This window comes from Scyliorhinus torazame, chromosome 1 (assembly GCF_047496885.1).
Source record: "Scyliorhinus torazame isolate Kashiwa2021f chromosome 1, sScyTor2.1, whole genome shotgun sequence".
In the NCBI taxonomy this organism is placed as follows: domain Eukaryota; kingdom Metazoa; phylum Chordata; class Chondrichthyes; order Carcharhiniformes; family Scyliorhinidae; genus Scyliorhinus; species Scyliorhinus torazame.
The window spans coordinates 337998119-338016580 of record NC_092707.1 but is presented as its reverse complement, the minus strand read 5'-3'; the positions used below and the strand labels follow the sequence as shown (position 1 = coordinate 338016580).

Here is an 18462-nt window from a genome sequence, read left to right as displayed (position 1 = left end):
ATGCATCTTGTACTTTTGGGAATATTAACAAATGATGACTGGGGAGGTTTGTCCACACTTGTCTGCCAAATAGCAATTCTTCTGCAGTTTGAAATTTGCAAGTTTGGAATGGGCATACATAATTGGTTCAAACGGTATCATGTAGCCTATTGGCTGATGAGCTGTGATGCAGACTTAGGTAATTTTTACCCAGGGTTTCTGATGTTGTCCTTGTTGCGTGTGACCTCGTCATTGTCTTAATGATACAATTGATGATGGCGAAGAACAGGTCCTTGCACACTAGAAGGCTTGCGATTACTGGATCGGTGGTGTCCACAATATGAAATATCTTGGGTGACCAGCATGAGTTATTTTAGCAAAACATGAGTGTAATGGAACCCAGGGATGGAATCTCCAAGTTATTGTGCACGGTGAGTTTGGCAGTGGTTAGTTGAACCATCACTTGCCACTTCTGTGAGTGTGTACATTTCAGTGTGCAAAGTAGAAGGATGTTTGCAACTGCCCAGTATCCAGTTTTCAATACAATTTGTGCTGGCCTTGCATCTGTGGGAATGTAATCTGGATGGTGGTAAATGTTATTTGTTGGTACCAGTGTGCCAATCATTGTCTTTGATATTTACAGTGTGGAAAGTCGGTTCACTTTGTGTATCGATGATCTGGTTATCCACATCATCTGACTTTGGCTAAACATTTCATGGATCTTATTTGGACCCTGTCTGTTATGAGCTCTTGGTTGTTTGGAATGCTGTGCCTCTGCCTGGCCTCGAGTTCTGCTTTTGCATGCAGTTGAACAACTTGATCCAGCCTTTGCTTTCTGCACTGGCGTTTTCAGTGTCCTCTGGCAACACATTCCTTGCACACAGCATTAAAAGCTGGGCAATTTCTGGGTGCATGTATACGGCCGCACTAACCACATTGCCTACTAGGCTTGCCTGTATTGGCTATTATGCCAATAGTGGATGAATTATACATAGCCTGTCTACCCAATAGTATGGCTTCATACTTGTGTCTGCTTTCTCGTGGTGTTTCCATGCTGTAACATTTGGGTTGGTCCAAGATATGTTTTTGGAATGCTTTCATTGGAGTAGGTCCTCCAGACAGAATGATTATTCTGCCGGCTAGCTCTGATGCTGCAAAGTTACAATCACGCCCCTTATCTCTGCATCTCCTTATGAACTGGTCAATGGTCTCTGTTGGTTACCACCTAAAAACATGAATTCCAGAGAGTGTATTCAGAAGATGAGCCTCGCTTATAATTGATCTTTCGAGTTTTGGCCATATTTTATCTGGATTTTCAAAGCCATCATCATCATTCGGTGGAGGCCTTCACTGCCTGTAGCGATTTTACTTTTTATGGCTTATTTGTCCAGGTGGAGATGTTGATGTCCTAAATACAGAGCACTTTATATTGTCAGAAAAAAGTAAATTCAATCAGGAGGTTGGTTGTCTCCCAATTGAGTGTCTGAAATGTTCTGGTCATCCTATGGCTTCTTGCAGGATTATTCGGAAACTCTAGGATAGGAACAATTATTCAGGCTTTTCACAACCCTTCAGAACTTAGTTTGGCTCTCTGAAATGCAGTACCTTAAGAGGCCACATCCTTACCTGGTCTTAGGTGGTTGCTTGACTGCAATGGTGGTGCTGTTGAGCTCTTTCTGGTTTTCCTAGGCTTAATGAAGCTCCACCCAGAAAACTGTGATTTTTGGTATGAAAATGGACTGTAGAAGGCAAGGAGTAAGGTTAACAGAGAAGATAGACTTTTTCCAGCCATCCTCTAGCTGTTGGGGTACAGTTTGGAGCTATTATCGATTGGACTCTTTATTCCAGGCCCAGTCTCCAGTGTTCGATCGGCCCAACCCACCCTCTGTCCCTGAACTTCCAAATGGAGAGTAAGCAGTAATATTGAATTATTTTCTCTATAGCGTCCTGTTGAGTCTCTGAGTTGGCTTTTTAATCTCTGTCCCTGCACGAACTTCATAGCAGGTAAACTTATACAAATTAAGCACTTCCAGATTTGAGCCACCTTACTGAGACCCTCTGCCTGCTGGCTGGAGTGAAGTGTGATATCCCAGAACAATGCTACAATGTCAGGATCCTTACAGTGCTGTAGAATCATAACACAAGATAAGTTAATATTGATGGTTGTTCCACTTACATACCTGTTCTTCTGTTGCATGTGAAAGGGTTGTATGCTTCTCAATCAAATCTTCAAAAACCACACTGCCATCATGATGTATTCTTCTATTCAAAGTAAAAGTACCAATCGCATGACAAATATTAGCAAGACATAACATGGGTTCTTTATTAGAAGATAAGACTATATACATACAATATTAACTCGGAGGCTCTGTATACATGTCTGACTTCTACATTTACTAATGTATCCTGAGGACAGAGTCATGGGATTACTAAATTACATTGTGTCTCAATGGTACGGATTGACAGTAGTTTAAGAAATACATCCTTGAAGGTAAATGTACATCATATCACAATACTCACTTAATCCATCTATATCCCTTTGCAGATTCTTTGTATTCTCCCTGCAAACTTGTTTTCTTATCTATCTTTGTATCATCAGAAAATTTGGTTACAATACAGTTTTAATCTTTGATCCAAGTCATTAATATTGTGATGAATGTAAGAATTTCAGATATATTGGACTTGACTTAACCGGCAAAACATTTATGTCCAGTTTTGAGCACATTTAGCAGGGTGTCTCTGGGTGGCTGCCGTGTTGAGACACATCCCATTATCAAATATGCACTTTGCCATTTTTTTGGGCCTCAGGGGGATTTCTCTCCACTTAGACGCCACACTTAGAATCATTCCCAGATTGGAGCGCCATTTTATCTGACCGCCCCAAGCTCGGGGAGGCCCCTTGCAACACCCTTCAACCTCCTCCACCTGGTAAGGCCCCTCCCCGGGCGCAATCCCTGGCAGTGTAAACCTGGCACAGCCACTCTGGCACTCAGGCAGTGTACCTGCCGGCCTAGCAATGCTACCCAGGCACCCTGGCAGTGCCAGGGTTCCTGGATGCCAGTACCAAGGTGCCCAGGTGCCAGAAGGGGTCCCAGGGTGCCATCCTGCTCTGTCGCTGACCACTTAGATGTCTCTAATAGCCTGGGAGTCTCTCCCAGGTGCCATTATGACTGGTCTACGTTTCTGGAAACCAGTACCAAATGGCGAGATTTCCCAGGTGTGGCCGTTAGGTCCCGGGCACCGGAAGAATCCTGTCAATGCATATTTAAATGATCCTAATGGCTCATTTAAATATGCTGATCTGGATCACGCCCAGTGAGGGTGATATCCAGATTGTGATATCTTGCGAGACTCTGTTAAATCTCCCGACGTGTTTCGAGCATTACAAATCTCTTGAGATTGTTGCTAACTTTGCCTTAGTTTAATTGCTCTGTTTTATCACCTTTGCTCTCGAGTCGCCAGGTATCTTTATGATACCGCCACGTGGTTCAAGTCCGAGTAATGATCAATAACCCAATACACCGATTAGTAAGATTTAAATCAAAGCACATTTATTATACACAGTAATCACTACTCATGCACAAATTCTACGTTTAAGCTACTTCTATCACTAACAGCCCTGTACTTAACTTGGAACTGGCCCACCAGGTCAGGGGAACAAATGGCCTTTCGTTCGGGTTCTGAGCCTGCGGGATTCGAAGTTGGTACAGATTGATAGCTAGGAGCGCCTATCTTGTAGCGAGCATTGAAGTAAGACTTACAGTTTTCGACCAGCTGCTGAAGAGTGAAGAGCTGGCGAAGTGGTGGTGAAGAGCTGAAGAGCTGAGGAAGAGAGCGACTTGAACTTGGGGCTCAATTCTTATAGTCCCCAGGGGCTTCCCACCTTTTGGGGCGGACCCTGTACCTGGTCCCAAGTGATTGAACTTTGTCCCAATCACTTGGTTCGATTTTCTCCAATGCTGGAGCGGTTTCCTGATCGATGGGCAGTCTTGAGGTGGTCGTTCACCTCCTTTTGTGTAGGCGTCTGCTGGCGCCGAAGAGTCTGGTTTTGCTTTGTGTGTCTAAATGTTGCTTATCGTTCCCAGGGATCGCTCATTAGTATGCAGATGGCTGGTGTTTTGTTATGCTGATGGTTGCTGGTATCGATCTTGTCTGGCCTTTCCAGAGGGAAATACACAGCCAACCTACAGCTGCTCGTTTTTGTCCTGTTGGCTGACTTTCCCATCAACCTTTGCCATTCGCCATTTTGAATCGGGAGTTGGCCATTTTAAGTGGCTACAAGATTCAATGGCCTCATCCCAACACCAAGTTGCGCACAACAAGGTCATTAAATCGCGCCCATTGCGTTATACGTATTTGGTGCAGCAAGGGTTAAAAGCTTGGGTTAGTATGCGTATGATTGCTGCAGTAATGTTTCTAAAAATCCTGGATTGCAAGACAGCTAGACTTTTTGGGAGCCAGAAGTACAATTAAAGCATTGTAAAAGTTTGTGCTAATGAATTTTTATTAATATTGAGAGGGTTCCCTGCGGAGTAGTTAATTAGAGATTGTATTCAGTTCAGTGAGATGATGTAGTTATTGGGAGGAGCCCGGGTTTGAAGCAGCCTGGTGTTGAATTTCAGTTTTAGTTTGTGGCTGGAAGGCAAGCTGAGTAGGTATTTGAAGAAATACAGCCAGACATGATGCACTATTCTGACAGGTCTCTTTCTTTAAAGCAGTTTCAAAAGGTCTCTCTTTCTCCAAGTGGATTGTTCAAAACATCTCTTTACAGCAAGTATTGCTGAGTTCTAACAGTATTTAAAAGTGGATTGGGATCTGAGATGGTTTTATTGTTTGATTGGAAATAAAGATAGCAGTTGGGGGTCGTTGTCTCACTGTGTTGATTCGCATTGTTTAAGGGGTAATTGTAAGCTATTATCTTGTGTGATGTTAAAGATATTTTAATACTGTGTTAGTAATAAAGTTTGATTTAATAAACCATATCCTTATTTTGCACAAAATCACTCCTGGAGTGAGGTATCCTATTCTCACAGTGTAACAAAATTAAAATAAAATATTGTGGTTTCTGTCCAGTATCCTAGTCACTATTGGGGTCTGGTCGAGGATTATAATAAAATGGATCATAAATAGTTTAGGCACCAGCATTCATCTCTGCAGCACACCACTTGTTACATCTTGCCAACCCTTCATCCTGGGGTTCCTCACTGGTGTCAACAGCATATCCATCCTTGAAGTTCCGTAAGGAGAATTAAGTGGTACCTGGGTGTGTCAGAGAAGGTAAGCATCATGGCTGCTCCCAAGGTATCAAGCACACACGCTGGCGATGGTCATAGATGAGGTGGAGGTTGAGGGAATTTAATCCCTTCCAGTTAATGAAGGCTGTTCACTGGATTCGTGAGACCTTGCAGCTGGAAATCTCTAGTTCTCAGCCTGACTCTCTACGTCATCTGAATATGATGTGCTGGTTGACCCTCCTTGGTGAAGTGCAGGTACCTCAGACATTGCTCATTGGTGAAGTGCAGGTACCTCAGACATTGGTCCTTGGTGAAGTGCAGGCACCTCAGACATTGCTCCTTGGTGAAGTGCAGGTACCTCAGACATTGCTCCTTGGTGAAGTGCAGGTACCTCAGACATTGCTCCTTGGTGAAGTGCAGGCACCTCAGACATTGCTCCTTGGTGAAGTGCAGGCATCTCAGACATTGCTCCTTGGTGAAGTGCAAGCACCTCAGACATTGCTCCTTGGTGAAGTGCAGGCACCTCAGACATTGCTCCTTGGTGAAGTGCAGGCACCTCAGACATTGCTCCTTGGTGAAGTGCAGGTACCTCAGACATTGCTCCTTGGTGAAGTGCAGGTTCCTCAGACATTGCTCCTTGGTGAAGTGCAGGCACCTCAGACATTGCTCCTTGGTGAAGAGCAGGCACCTCAGACATTGCTCCTTGGTGAAGTGCAGGCACCTCAGACATTGCTCCTTGGTGAAGTGCAGGCACCTCAGACATTGCTCCTTGGTGAAGTGCAGGTACCTCAGACATTGCTCCTTGGTGAAGTGTAGGCACGTCAGACATTGCTCCTTGGTGAAGTGCAGGTACCTCAGACATTGCTCCTTGGTGAAGAGCAGGCACCTCAGACATTGCTCCTTGGTGAAGTGCAGGCACCTCAGACATTGCTCCTTGGTGAAGTGCAGGCACCTCAGACATTGCTCCTTGGTGAAGAGCAGGCACCTCAGACATTGCTCCTTGGTGAAGTGCAGGCACCTCAGACATTGCTCCTTGGTGAAGTGCAGGCACCTCAGACATTGCTCCTTGGTGAAGTGCAGGCACCTCAGACATTGCTCCTTGGTGAAGTGCAGGCACCTCAGGCATTGCTCCTTGGTGAAGCTGTGGTGTGTGAAGTACTTCCTGAACACTCCGTGATTATGCACTCCTTGCACCCCCCCCCCCCCCCCCCCCCCCGCCCCCTTCCTCTTCTGGCAGCTGATCCTGACATCTTCTCTCCTTCAACTCTTCCTCCTGCTTTAATGGGCAGACTGACTAGACCATCCGTGGCTGCGATAAATCTGTTTCACATGGAGAATAAAACAGTCTAGCACCAGTCTACACAACTGTACATGGTCAGCTAAGTTCATGGATCCCATATATTCCTACAAGGCATTGCAAGCAAATGGGGTTTAAGTTAAAAACTTGGTGCCAATGTTGTAGCTCAATCTCTGGCTCGTGTTCCCTCCAATCCTGGATTCCTAATGGGACATGAAATTTGACTGCACTTGACTTTCAGTTGTGAATCAGGAGAACAAAGGTCCAATATAGTGGCTGAGTGATGGTTTCGCAAACTGCAGCCAAGTGTGACTACTCTGTAAGCCAACATGAAAATTAATTCTAGAAATCATTTATGAGGTTGGTGAAGTTTCATAGAATCATAGAATCATAGAAGTTTACAGCATGGAAACAGGCCCTTCGGCCCAACCAGTCCATGCCGCCCAGTTTTTACCATTAAGCTAGTCCCAGTTGCCTGCACTTGGCCCATAACCCTCTATACCCATCTTACCCATGTAACCATCTAAATGCTTTTTGAAAGACACAATTGTACCCGCCTCTACTACTACCTCTGGCAGCCCATTCCAGACACTCACTACCCTCTGAGTGAAGAAATTGCCCCTCTGGGCCCTTCTGAATCTCTCCCCTCTCACCTTAAACCTATGCCCTCTAGTTTTAGACTCCCCTACCTTTGGGAAAAGATGTTGACTATCTACCTTATCTATGCCCCTCATTATTTTATAGACCTCTATAAGATCACCCCTAAGCCTCCTACGCTCCAGGGAAAAAAGTCCCAGTCTATCCAGCCTCTCCTTATAACTCAAACCATCAAGTCCCGGCAACATCCTAGTAAATCTTTTCTGCACTCTTTCTAGTTTAATAATATCCTTTCTATAATAGGGTGACCAGAACTGCACACAGTATTCCAAGTGTGGCCGTACCAATGTCTTGTACAACTTCAACAAGACGTCCCAACTCCTATATTCAATGTTCTGACCAATGAAACCAAGCATGCCGAATGCCTTCTTCACCACCCTGTCCACCTGCGACTCCACCTTCAAGGAGCTATGAACCTGTACTCCTAGATCTCTTTGTTCTATAACTCTCCCCAACGCCATACCATTAACTGAGTAGGTCCTGGCCTGATTCGATCTGCCAAAATGCATCACCTCACATTTATCTAAATTAAACTCCATCTGCCATTCGTCGGCCCACTGGCCTAATTGATCAAGATCCCGTTGCAATCCTAGATAACCTTCTTCACTATCCACTGTGCCACCAATCTTGGTGTCATCTGCAAACTTACTAACCATGCCTCCTAAATTCTCATCCAAATCATTAATATAAATCACAAATAACAGTGGACCCAGCACCGATCCCTGAGGCGCACCACTGGTCACAGGCCTCCAGTTTGAAAAACAACCCTCTACAACCACCCTCTGCCTTCTGTCGTCCAGCCAATTTTGAATCCAATTGGCAACCTCACCCTGGATCCCGTGAGCTTTAACCTTCTGCAACAACCTACCATGCGGTACCTTGTCAAAGGCTTTGCTAAAGTCCATGTAGACAACGTCTACTGCACTGCCCTCATCTACCTTCTTGGTCACTCCCTCAAAAAACTCAATCAAATTTGTGAGACATGATTTTCCACGCACAAAGCCATGCTGACTGCCCCGAATCAGTCCTTGCCTCTCTAAATGCTTGTAGATCCTGTCTCTCAGAATACCTTCTAGCAACTTACCTACTACAGACGTTAGGCTCACCGGTCTGTAGTTCCCAGGCTTTTCCCTGCTGCCCTTCTTAAACAAGGGCACAACATTCGCCACTCTCCAATCTTCAGGCACCTCACCTGTGGCTGCCGATGATTCAAATATCTCGGTTAGGGGACCCGCAATTTCCTCCCTAGCCTCCCACAACATCCTGGGATACATTTCATCAGGTCCCGGGGATTTATCTACCTTGATGCGCTTTAAGACTTCCAGCACCTCCTCCTCTGTAATATGCACACTTCTCAAGACATCACTATTTATTTCCCTTAGTTTCCTAACATCCATGCCTTTCTCCACCGTGAATACCGATGAGAAATATTCATTCAGGATCTCACCCAACTCTTGTGGCTCTGCACATAGATGCCCTTGTTGATCCTTAAGAGGCCCTACTCTGTCCCTAGTTACTCTTTTCCCCTTTATGTATCTGTAGAATCTCTTTGGATTCTCCCTTGCATTATTTGCCAAAGCAATTTCATGTCCCCTTTTTGCCCTCCTGATTTCCCTCTTAACTCTATTTCGACAATCTCTATACTCTTCAAGGGATCTACTTGATCCCAGTTGCTTATGTACGTCACATGCCTCCTTCTTCTTTTTGACCAGAGTCTCAATATCTCGAGTCATCCAGGGTTCCCTACTTCTACCAGCCTTGCCCTTCACTCTAAAGGGAATGTGCTTACCCTGCACCCTGGTTAACACATTTTTAAAAGCCTCCCATTTACCAGCCGTCCCTTTGTCTGCCAATAGTCTCCCCCAATCTACCTCTGCAAGTTCCTGTCTGATACCATCAAAATTGGCCTTGCCCCAATTAAGAATTTTAACTCTTGGGCCAGACCTATCATTCTCCATAGCTATCTTAAAACTAATGGAATTATGGTCACTTGTCCCAAAGTGATCCCTCACTAGCACTTCTATCACTTGCCCTTCCTTATTTCCCAAGACGAGGTCAAGTTTTGCCCCCTCTCTAGTCGGTCCATCCACATACTGAATGAGAAATTCCTCCTGAATACACTCAACAAATTTCCCTCCATCCAAACCCCTAATGCTATGGCTGTCCCAGTCAATGTTGGGAAAGTTAAAGTCCCCTACTACTACCACCCTATTATTCTTGCAGCTATCTGTAATCTCCTTACATATTTGCTCCTCAATTTCCCGCTGACTATTTGGGGGCCTGTAGTACAGTCCTACTAAGGTGATCTCTCCCTTCTTATTTTTCAGTTCCACCCATATAGACTCAGTGGGCGAACCCTCGGATATATCCCCTCTAAGTACTGCTGTGATGTTCTCCCTAATCAAAAACGCCACTCCCCCTCCTCTCTTACCTCCTGTTCTATCCTTTCTATAGCATCTGTACCCCGGAACATTGAGCTGCCAGTCCTGCCCCTCCCTTAGCCATGTTTCAGTCATAGCTAAGGTGAAACATTGGGGAAGTTACTTTATTGTACTCACCAAGGACTTTCATAACTCACTGTTGAGCTCTCATATGAGTGCTATCAGCCTAAGCTCAGTGGTGGTTCTCTCACTTCTGAGCCGGAAACCTCAAGCTCAGGCCAGAGACTTGAGCACTAAACTGACAAAACAGAAAATGCTGGAAACACCCAAGTCTGGCAGTCTCTGAAGAGACAGAAACAGAGTTAACGTTTTAGATCTTGCATCAGGTCTCTGTGCACTCACTGGGCATAAAGAAATGAAAGGAAGTCAATGGAGAATAAAATCAAATGGTGTGTCAAACAAGCGTCCGATCTGAACCATTCCTGTTATAATCCCCATGAGGATCATGAGACATTAATTACTGATCTTCCAATGGGGCTTATCGAATATGAGCTCCCGGGTAGGGGGCGGAGACCCACCACCTGGGCTGGTCAGACTAGAGGATAAAAGTAGGCCCCAGTCAGGGCCTGGTCAGGTCTATCCTCCCAGCAGGGTCTACATTGGGAGTGAGATACAAGAATAACTTGCATATATATATATATATATATATATATATATTTATATATATATATATATATATATATATAATATATATAAATAAATAAATAAATCCAGTTCCGTCTAAGACAGTTTCCTTTGGCGTTCCATTGCCATGGCAGGGGGCTTGGTTTAAACTGCGACTTTATTGACACTTTTAAATTGAATACACTGTGGGATGCGATTTAACGGAAAGGTTTTGAAGTCTCATTTCAGGTGGGTTTGGCTGGGAGTTCCCCGGCTCTTTCAACGGGTTCCCCACCGCTATTTAACCATAGTGTCACTTTTTCAGGCCCTGGGGAGTTTCTCGCTGGACAAGTCCACCCTCCGGGCGCAATTTAATGGAAAGGTTTCTAAGTGTCGGAGCGAGCGGAACTGCCGCGAGCTTCCCGACGCTTGACCCAGCGAATCCATCACTTGTATCAAATGTTGTTTGACCCCTGGACCCAGCTGGCACCCAGCTGAGACTCTGGAACAGGGTGTGGCTGTGATATTCAGAGGCGGATGTCAGCAACACTTCAGCAGGTCCATAGCTGATTGGAGGAGTCTCAGAGGTACGGGCACAGGAGATGGCGGTAGCAATGCGTGGCACACTGTAAGGTGGTGACCACAGTGGAGAGCCTGGTGCACAAAGTCAGCAGCATGAGTGGAGATGTCCAAGGCGTATTCAGTATCGTCCATGGCTGAGCGCCTTGACAGCATGTCACTGCGGGACATGTCCCAGTCCCAGGTGGGCATTTATGATGTACTGTGGGACATGTCCCAGTCCCAGGTGGGCATTGCCGAGGCGCTGCGGACCATGTCCCAGTCACTGAGGAGCATCGCCGAGGGCGTCAACACCATGCCGCAGACATTAGGAAGCTGCCAGGACTGGCAGAGTCAGATGATGCAGGGGCAGCTGGGGCTCAATCCGCTGCCCCTCCATACTGAGGTGACCCCCAAGGCCCTATGGGCACCACCCGCGATGAGGGGGTGCAGGGTGCCAACCCAGACCCATCCTGCGGAGTGGTGACTGTGGTCACCAGCTCCCCCGGGTTACTCTGCCCTGACAACGGCGTGCCTCGGAATCAGCCACCGGAACAGAATGGCATGGTTAGGACATGGCACAGGTGCCGCACCATCCCCTTGTTGAGGCGGAGCCTCCTGCGGCACACGGTGTCTGTCATCTGTTTGAAAGACCAGCGACACCTGTGCTGTACTGTATATCTTTAAGGAATTGGGGAGGGTGAGATACTGACAACCAGCGGTGTCTTCCACCCCGGACCTTCCATTTTCTCATTGCTCCCACCGCCACCTTTGCCCCTCCCCTGACCCCACCACATGCCCTGCCATCCAACACACCCTGACCACACACCCCGGCTGCAGCGGGGGCTCCTGGTCACCGGACCCCAGACCCTGTCCCCCAGGCACGCGAAAGTAATGTTAGCTGGTCTGGGTGCTGGCCCCCTTCCTGGTTCACACATCCACCCTTTTGTCACGGAAATATCCCTGGTGCTATGGCCCAGTCCCTGGATGTTCGGATGTTGGCTGCTGCATCTGTGGCGTTGCTTCCTACAATGCTCAGCCACAGTGTCCTGGCATCACGGTCTGATTGGGATGCCAGGCAATAGCTCCCACATGCTACATGGCACGCCTACCCACGGGAATCGATCTCGGAGGTGGCATGGCAGACCCGCAGGCACTGTGACACACACCCCGCCTCCAGCCCAGGGGCAACATCCCCACTGATGGCGACCACCCTCCCCCAATCGAATCCAACCCCAATGGGACTCCTCCACCAACCCCCGCTCTCCCCGGGCACCAGGGCAGAACCGCCAATGCCCCTGGGCTCATTGCGCGGGAGTGAAGATAGCTCCTCGGATCCCCACAGCAACCATTCTGCCAGCTTCACCTTTTTAAAAAGGAGTACTAATCAGCACCCGCGTGACCACTTGCTGGGGAGGCGGCTAGATCACGGGAGGCGGTTAGATAGGGGGCCGCTCCCGTTAATTGTATGGAGATTGGTTTTTAGTGGTGATTATTGGTTTCTCACCAGACCACGACAGGATCCTGATTTTGCCAATGGGAGTGAGCCGGTTAGATCGCAAATCAATCGGCGCCCAGCGCGGTTTCCGATTTTGGCCTCTCCCACAATGTTAAGGCTGCGTTGTGCTCTTGGTCAAGTACAACGCAGCTATAAAGTCACTCCCTCAGAATTCTTATCATCAGTGGGGAGCTGAACCTGCTGGCCAGATCGGCTCCTCAGAGATTGGGCCACTTCACCAAGGAGCTTGAGGGTCCCCCACACTCTCCACCCGTGGACAATGTTGGCCCCACACACATGGGCATTACTCCAAACCTTCCCAAGTGCGGACAGCCCGTTATGGGGTTGCTGAGGATCCCCCTCTTTCAGGCCTTCCAATACCCCCTTTTGGGCCCCCCTTTCAGGACCACTGCCCTTCAACCCCCAACCTTTCGGAGGCCCCCTCAACACCTTTCACCCCCCCCAATCTTCATATCCCCCTCATGCCTCCTTTCATGGGCATGATCCTGACCCTTGGCAGTGCCACCCTGGTGTCAGGGCATTCTGTCACTCCTACCATGGCACCCTGGCAGTGCTACTGCCAGCCTGGCAGTGCCACTTCAGCACCTTGGCAGTGCCAGGGTGGCAGTGCCAAGGTGGCAGCCTGATAGTGGCAAGTTGCCCAGGTGTCAGAAGAGCCAGTATGTCACCTATCCCTCTCCCTGACCACCCGGGGCCTTCACTTTTAAAATAACCTAACCAGCAGTGGGAGTAAGATCACGCATTATCTTCAGGCCCGGTGTGCCAACGTATTCAAAAAGCTATTACTACCATGTAGGGATTGGTCAAGTGGCAATTGGAAACTGGATCACTTTATCACTGTTATTCCCAGTCCAGAAATTAAGGAATTGACCCCTGAACAGAATAGTCTTTCTCTGGGCACAATATACCGGCCATGGCCCGCCTGAACCCCATTGTGGGTGGGATCAGTATTTGGCAAATCTCCATATTAGAATGAACAGCTAGTCACAGTCTAAAATGTGCTCGCCTGATCTACCCAAGGCTTTGGGATCTAACCCCTTCACCTTGGAGGCCTTAGACGAATGCTGTTTGGTACTGATCCCACAAAAGCGGGGACCAAGTGGGATGGCATTTGGGGGTGGTTTCCCATGGACCATGCCCATTATTGGAGGCCCTCAGGTGGTTGGCCTTTGGAAAGGGTCGCTCCCTGGCACTGTTGGTGCCACTCAGGAACCTTGGCACTGCCATCCTGGAAATGCCAGCTGGACACCTTGGCAGTGCTTCCTGGGTGGTAGCCTAACACTGCCAGGGTTCCCAAATGGCACTGCCAGTCTGGCAGGGGCACTAGCAGGGTGGTAGTGCCAAGCTGGCAATTTGCCTGTGGTAGGGATTGGGCCCGGGAGTGCCATGCCTTTGTGAGGTGCCCTCTTATAGGTGACTTGGGGGCATCCGTGAGTTGCATCGGGGGGTCGAGCGATCGGGACGCCATTTAAAAATGCCATCCTGATCTCCTCCTGCATCAAGGAGTTGGTTCGGCGAGAGGAGTTCCTCAGTGCAGGAAATGCAACCAAGTGTGGCCTTGGGGGGTGGTGGGGAGGGGGCCTTCTCTGCTGGGCCACCCAAAAAAAATCAGAATGCCATTAGATAGCATGGTCATTCCACCGCTTGTAGCGCCAGGAACGATCCCACAAATCCAGCCCAGAACGTATTCTTTTTGTTTGGTTAGATCACGGCCTCTATTTCCCTATTATCCTCCAAAGGATCTGGTAATCAAGACATCTCTTCCACAAGATGGAAAAGTAAACGGTATCGGCTGAGGATTGCACCATGTCTGCTGCAAGGGATGCTGGCACATGATAATTAGGGAATGAAAATGCCGCTTTTTTCACCATCTCAGAAAGCAATTTCATCTTTAAATGATGAAGGTTTCAGTTCACCAACCCAGGTAGTCCCATCTTCATGTGGCCTATCAATGGGTCAAGTTACAAATGAGATGGAACATGCAGCTGTAATCTAGCCCGGTCTATCAGCATCCAAAATGGTGGTTTGATTAGGTAGTAGGTATGTGCGTCTACTAGTAATTAACTTAAAAACTTTGTTTTTTAGTTACTACTTGATGCTAAAATTTTGAGGATCAGCAATTCTAGCATTAAAAGCAACAAATTAAGTTCCTTTGGCTACAAAATGCAGCAATTATTAGTGTACACTGGAATATGGTAGAATATGGGTCCATTACTGCAATAGGGCATATGAAAATGTGGGGCATACTGCAAATATCAGTCACAGTCATTTTTATTGCTCCATAAAATGTTTGGCATTAAGACTGGATATTAAAAATTAAGATTCCAGCTGAATATTGAAAGAAGCTGAATAGCTTATGCTACTTTTTATGAATCCTATTCTTGCTATACTTGCACATATGTTTAACTCTTTGACAACTGCAGAGGAAATAAATAGCCAATGGGCAAGGCATGGCAAGCAATACAAATACATAACAAACAAGAAGGCCTTCAAAAAGAAACACAGCTGCTTCCTTTACTTGGCTGAAAAAAGAATCAGTATTCTTTCCGCAAACATTATTTCCACTGGAAGTAACTAATTGGGAGTTTTCAGGGTATTTTCCTGTCTCTAACTAACTTGTTTTTAATGTAAAATGCACAGTGACATGCAAATGATAACCTATACAGAAGATCAGGGGTGTGATTCTCCGTCCCGCCGCATCTATTTTCTGGTGCAGCACGCCCCTGCTGGCAGCGGGATCCTCCGTCCCGCCAGCCGGCCAGGGGTTTTCCCATTGTGGGCACCCCCAAGCCGTCGGGAAATCCACTGCCGTGAGTGCGCTGCCGGCGGAGCGGAGAATCCCATCAACGGAGAAGCCAGCCCCAGCAGTTCAGTCTGTTAATTGTTCAATAAACCATTTCTCATATTTTTTGAATTAATAATATTCATTATTGTTTTTTTTTAACCTCTGGTGTCAGGGTCGATAAGGCAACGGCGTGGGAGAGAATATTGAAAATAATAACACTAAGCATTTTTGCCCCTCCACTGGGATGTGCGGTCACTGTTAAGCACGAGGTCTGTGTGAATGACTAGGTTTTTTTTTGTGACCCTCTGCACTTTTTAACATGAGGAATGTGAATGTCAGCGATGGTGAATTTGTTTTTAACATCTGCATCAAGCATCTCACGTCAAATCGGCATGTGTCTGAAGCCATCCTGAAATTGTTCCTAAAACCAGTTATGATCCCAGTTGATGCTAATTCTGGACATGTCAGATCCTCGAGTGAAACCTGGCTGAATGTACTAACTTCTTTTTAGAAGCCGTGGGGAAAAAGTACTGAACAAATTCACAGGAGTCTGCTGATGAACGTTTAATACAAAGAATGAAACATTTATTAAAACAAGAAAAATGAACTATATTACACACAAAAAGGTTGGAAAGATCTCAATATCAGCACAAGAAGATGGTTTAATTTTCCAATATTTCTTTACCCAGCAAACTTTTTACAGACATATAAACCAGTGAAGCTTGATACAAAGGTTTTCTGTTGGGACATGCAAACAGTTTTCTTCCCATAAATTCTTGAGCATTCACTTGATGCTTCTCTCCCCGAGAAAGCCAAAAATAACTGCACATTAATCTCACTGTTTCAGGTGTAACGTCACTAAACGCATCACGTTTCTGAGTCCTATAATTGACTGTTTAGTTAACTACTGTCCCATTAGTCTTGCAATTTTTATTCTTAGAGAATTGAGAAACCCTTTCTTCCCTCTCTGATACAGCAAACTGCCCCTCAGTTCCTGTCTTTCTTTGTCTCTGTGCCACTTAATCACTATCACGAGGCAACAGTGGCTTTTTTACCTTGCTTTCGAATCCTTGAACACACAACACCCTCAATCCATTTCTTGAACCTCAAGAGGTTGTAAAACCTCATTATAATATATATGTGTGTGGCCTTGCAGCCACAGGTCCATTCAGACTTTTAGGCATCAAGGCTCAGACCGGAAATCTACCTGTGTGATGAACGGTTACTGTAACACTGTACCCTTGTCATCATGTAAGATGATGTCCCCTTTAAGACCGGGCTTGGAACCCTGGGAACTCCGCCTCTGGCTCCGCCCATCTGTGAGCCGTATATAAGGGGTCGCCTTGTGGGCAGTGCAGCAGTTAGCACACGTTTCGGCTCTAGCCTAGTTCTTAGTTTATTAAAGCCTTCTTTTCTGTTCATATTCTAAGCGTCGTTATTGAGGGTACCACAATTTAATAAACTGAACTACATCAGGATGGACGCAGGCCTAAAACCAGAGAAGCTCAACCTGGAAGCAGGGACACCGGAGGCAAAGGAAATTTTTTAATACTGGCTCTGATACTTACTGTCAACAGGGGTGGTACCAGGGGATTGGAGAGTGGCGAATGTCGTGCCCCTGTTCAAAAAAGGGACTAGGGATAACCCTGGGAATTACAGGCTGGTTAGTCTTACTTCGGTGGTAGGCAAAGTAATGGAAAGGGTACTGAAGGATAGGATTTCTGAGCATCTGGAAAGACACTGCCTGATTAGGGATAGTCAGCACGGATTTGTGAGGGGTAGGTCTTGCCTTACAAATCTTATTGAATTCTTTGAGGAGGTGACCAAGCATGTGGATGAAGGTAAAGCAGTGGATGTAGTGTACATGGATTTTAGTAAGGCATTTGATAAAGTTCCCCATGGTAGGCTTATGCAGAAAGTAAGGAGGCATGGGATAGTGGGAAATTTGGCCAGTTGGATAACGAACTGGCTAACCGATAGAAGTCAGAGAGTGGTGGTGGATGGCAAATATTCAGCCTGGATCCCAGTTACCAGTGGCGTACCGCAGGGATCAGTTCTGGGTCCTCTGCTGTTTGTGATTTTCATTAATGACTTGGATGAGGGAGTTGAAGGGTGGGTCAGTAAATTTGCAGACGATACGAAGATTGGTGGAGTTGTGGATAGTAAGGAGGGCTGTTGTCGGCTGCAAAGAGACATAGATAGGATGCAGAGCTGGGCTGAGAAGTGGCAGATGGAGTTTAACCCTGAAAAGTGTGAGGTTGTCCATTTTGGAAGGACAAATATGAATGCGGAATACAGGGTTAACGGTAGAGTTCTTGGCAATGTGGAGGAGCAGAGAGATCTTGGGGTCTATGTTCATACATCTTTGAAAGTTGCCACTCAAGTGGATAGAGCTGTGAAGAAGGCCTATGGTGTGCTCGCGTTCATTAACAGAGGGATTGAATTTAAGAGCCGTGAGGTGATGATGCAGCTGTACAAAACTTTGGTAAGGCCACATTTGGAGTATTGTGTACAGTTTTGGTCGCCTCATTTTAGGAAGGATGTGGAAGCTTTGGAAAAGGTGCAAAGAAGATTTACCAGGATGTTGCCTGGAATGGAGAGTAGGTCTTACGAGGAAAGGTTGAGGGTGCTAGGCCTTTTCTCATTAGAACGGAGAAGGATGAGGGGCGACTTGATAGAGGTTTATAAGATGATCAGGGGAATAGATAGAGTAGACAGTCAGACTTTTTCCCCGGGTGGAACAAACCATTACAAGGGGGCATAAATTTAAGGTGAAAGGTGGAAGACATAGGAGGGATATCAGAGGTAGGTTCTTTACCCAGAGAGTAGTGGGGGCATGGAATGCACTGCCTGTGGAAGTAGTTGAGTCGGAAACATTAAGGACCTTCAAGCAGCTATTGGATAGGTACATGGATTACGGTAAAATGATATAGTGTAGATTTATTTGTTCTCAAGGGCAGCACGGTAGCATTGTGGATAGCACAATTGCTTCACAGCTCCAGGGTCCCAGGTTCGATTCCGGCTTGGGTCACTGTCTGTGCGGAGTCTGCACGTCCTCCCCGTGTCTGCGTGGGTTTCCTCCGGGTGCTCCGGTTTCCTCCCACAGTCCAAAGATGTGCGGGTTAGGTGAATTGGCCAATGATAAATTGCCCTTAATGTCCAAATTGCCCTTGGTGTTGGGTGGAGGTGTTGAGTTTGGGTAGGGTGCTCTTTCCAAGAGCTGGTGCAGACTCAAAGGGCCGAATGGCCTCCTTCTGCACTGTAAATTCAATGATAATCTATGATTAATCAGGACAAAGGTTCGGCACAACATCATGGGCCGAAGGGCCTGTTCTGTGCTGTATTTTCTATGTTCTATGTTCTATGTTCTATGTTACCTGGACTCCTCA

The 18462-nt window shown here is 46.7% G+C and overlaps 1 long non-coding RNA gene across 3 annotated transcripts in view; it reads right to left on the bottom strand.

Annotated features, from left to right (window-relative positions):
* LOC140396317 (uncharacterized) overlaps nucleotides 1-18462 on the bottom strand; it is a 399195-nt gene that overhangs the window by 40007 nt on the left and 340726 nt on the right. For all 3 annotated transcript variants that reach the window (XR_011936636.1, XR_011936558.1, XR_011936657.1), the window contains exon 2: nucleotides 2160-2241. This is a non-coding gene — a long non-coding RNA (uncharacterized lncRNA). The remainder of the gene's footprint in view (nucleotides 1-2159; nucleotides 2242-18462) is intronic.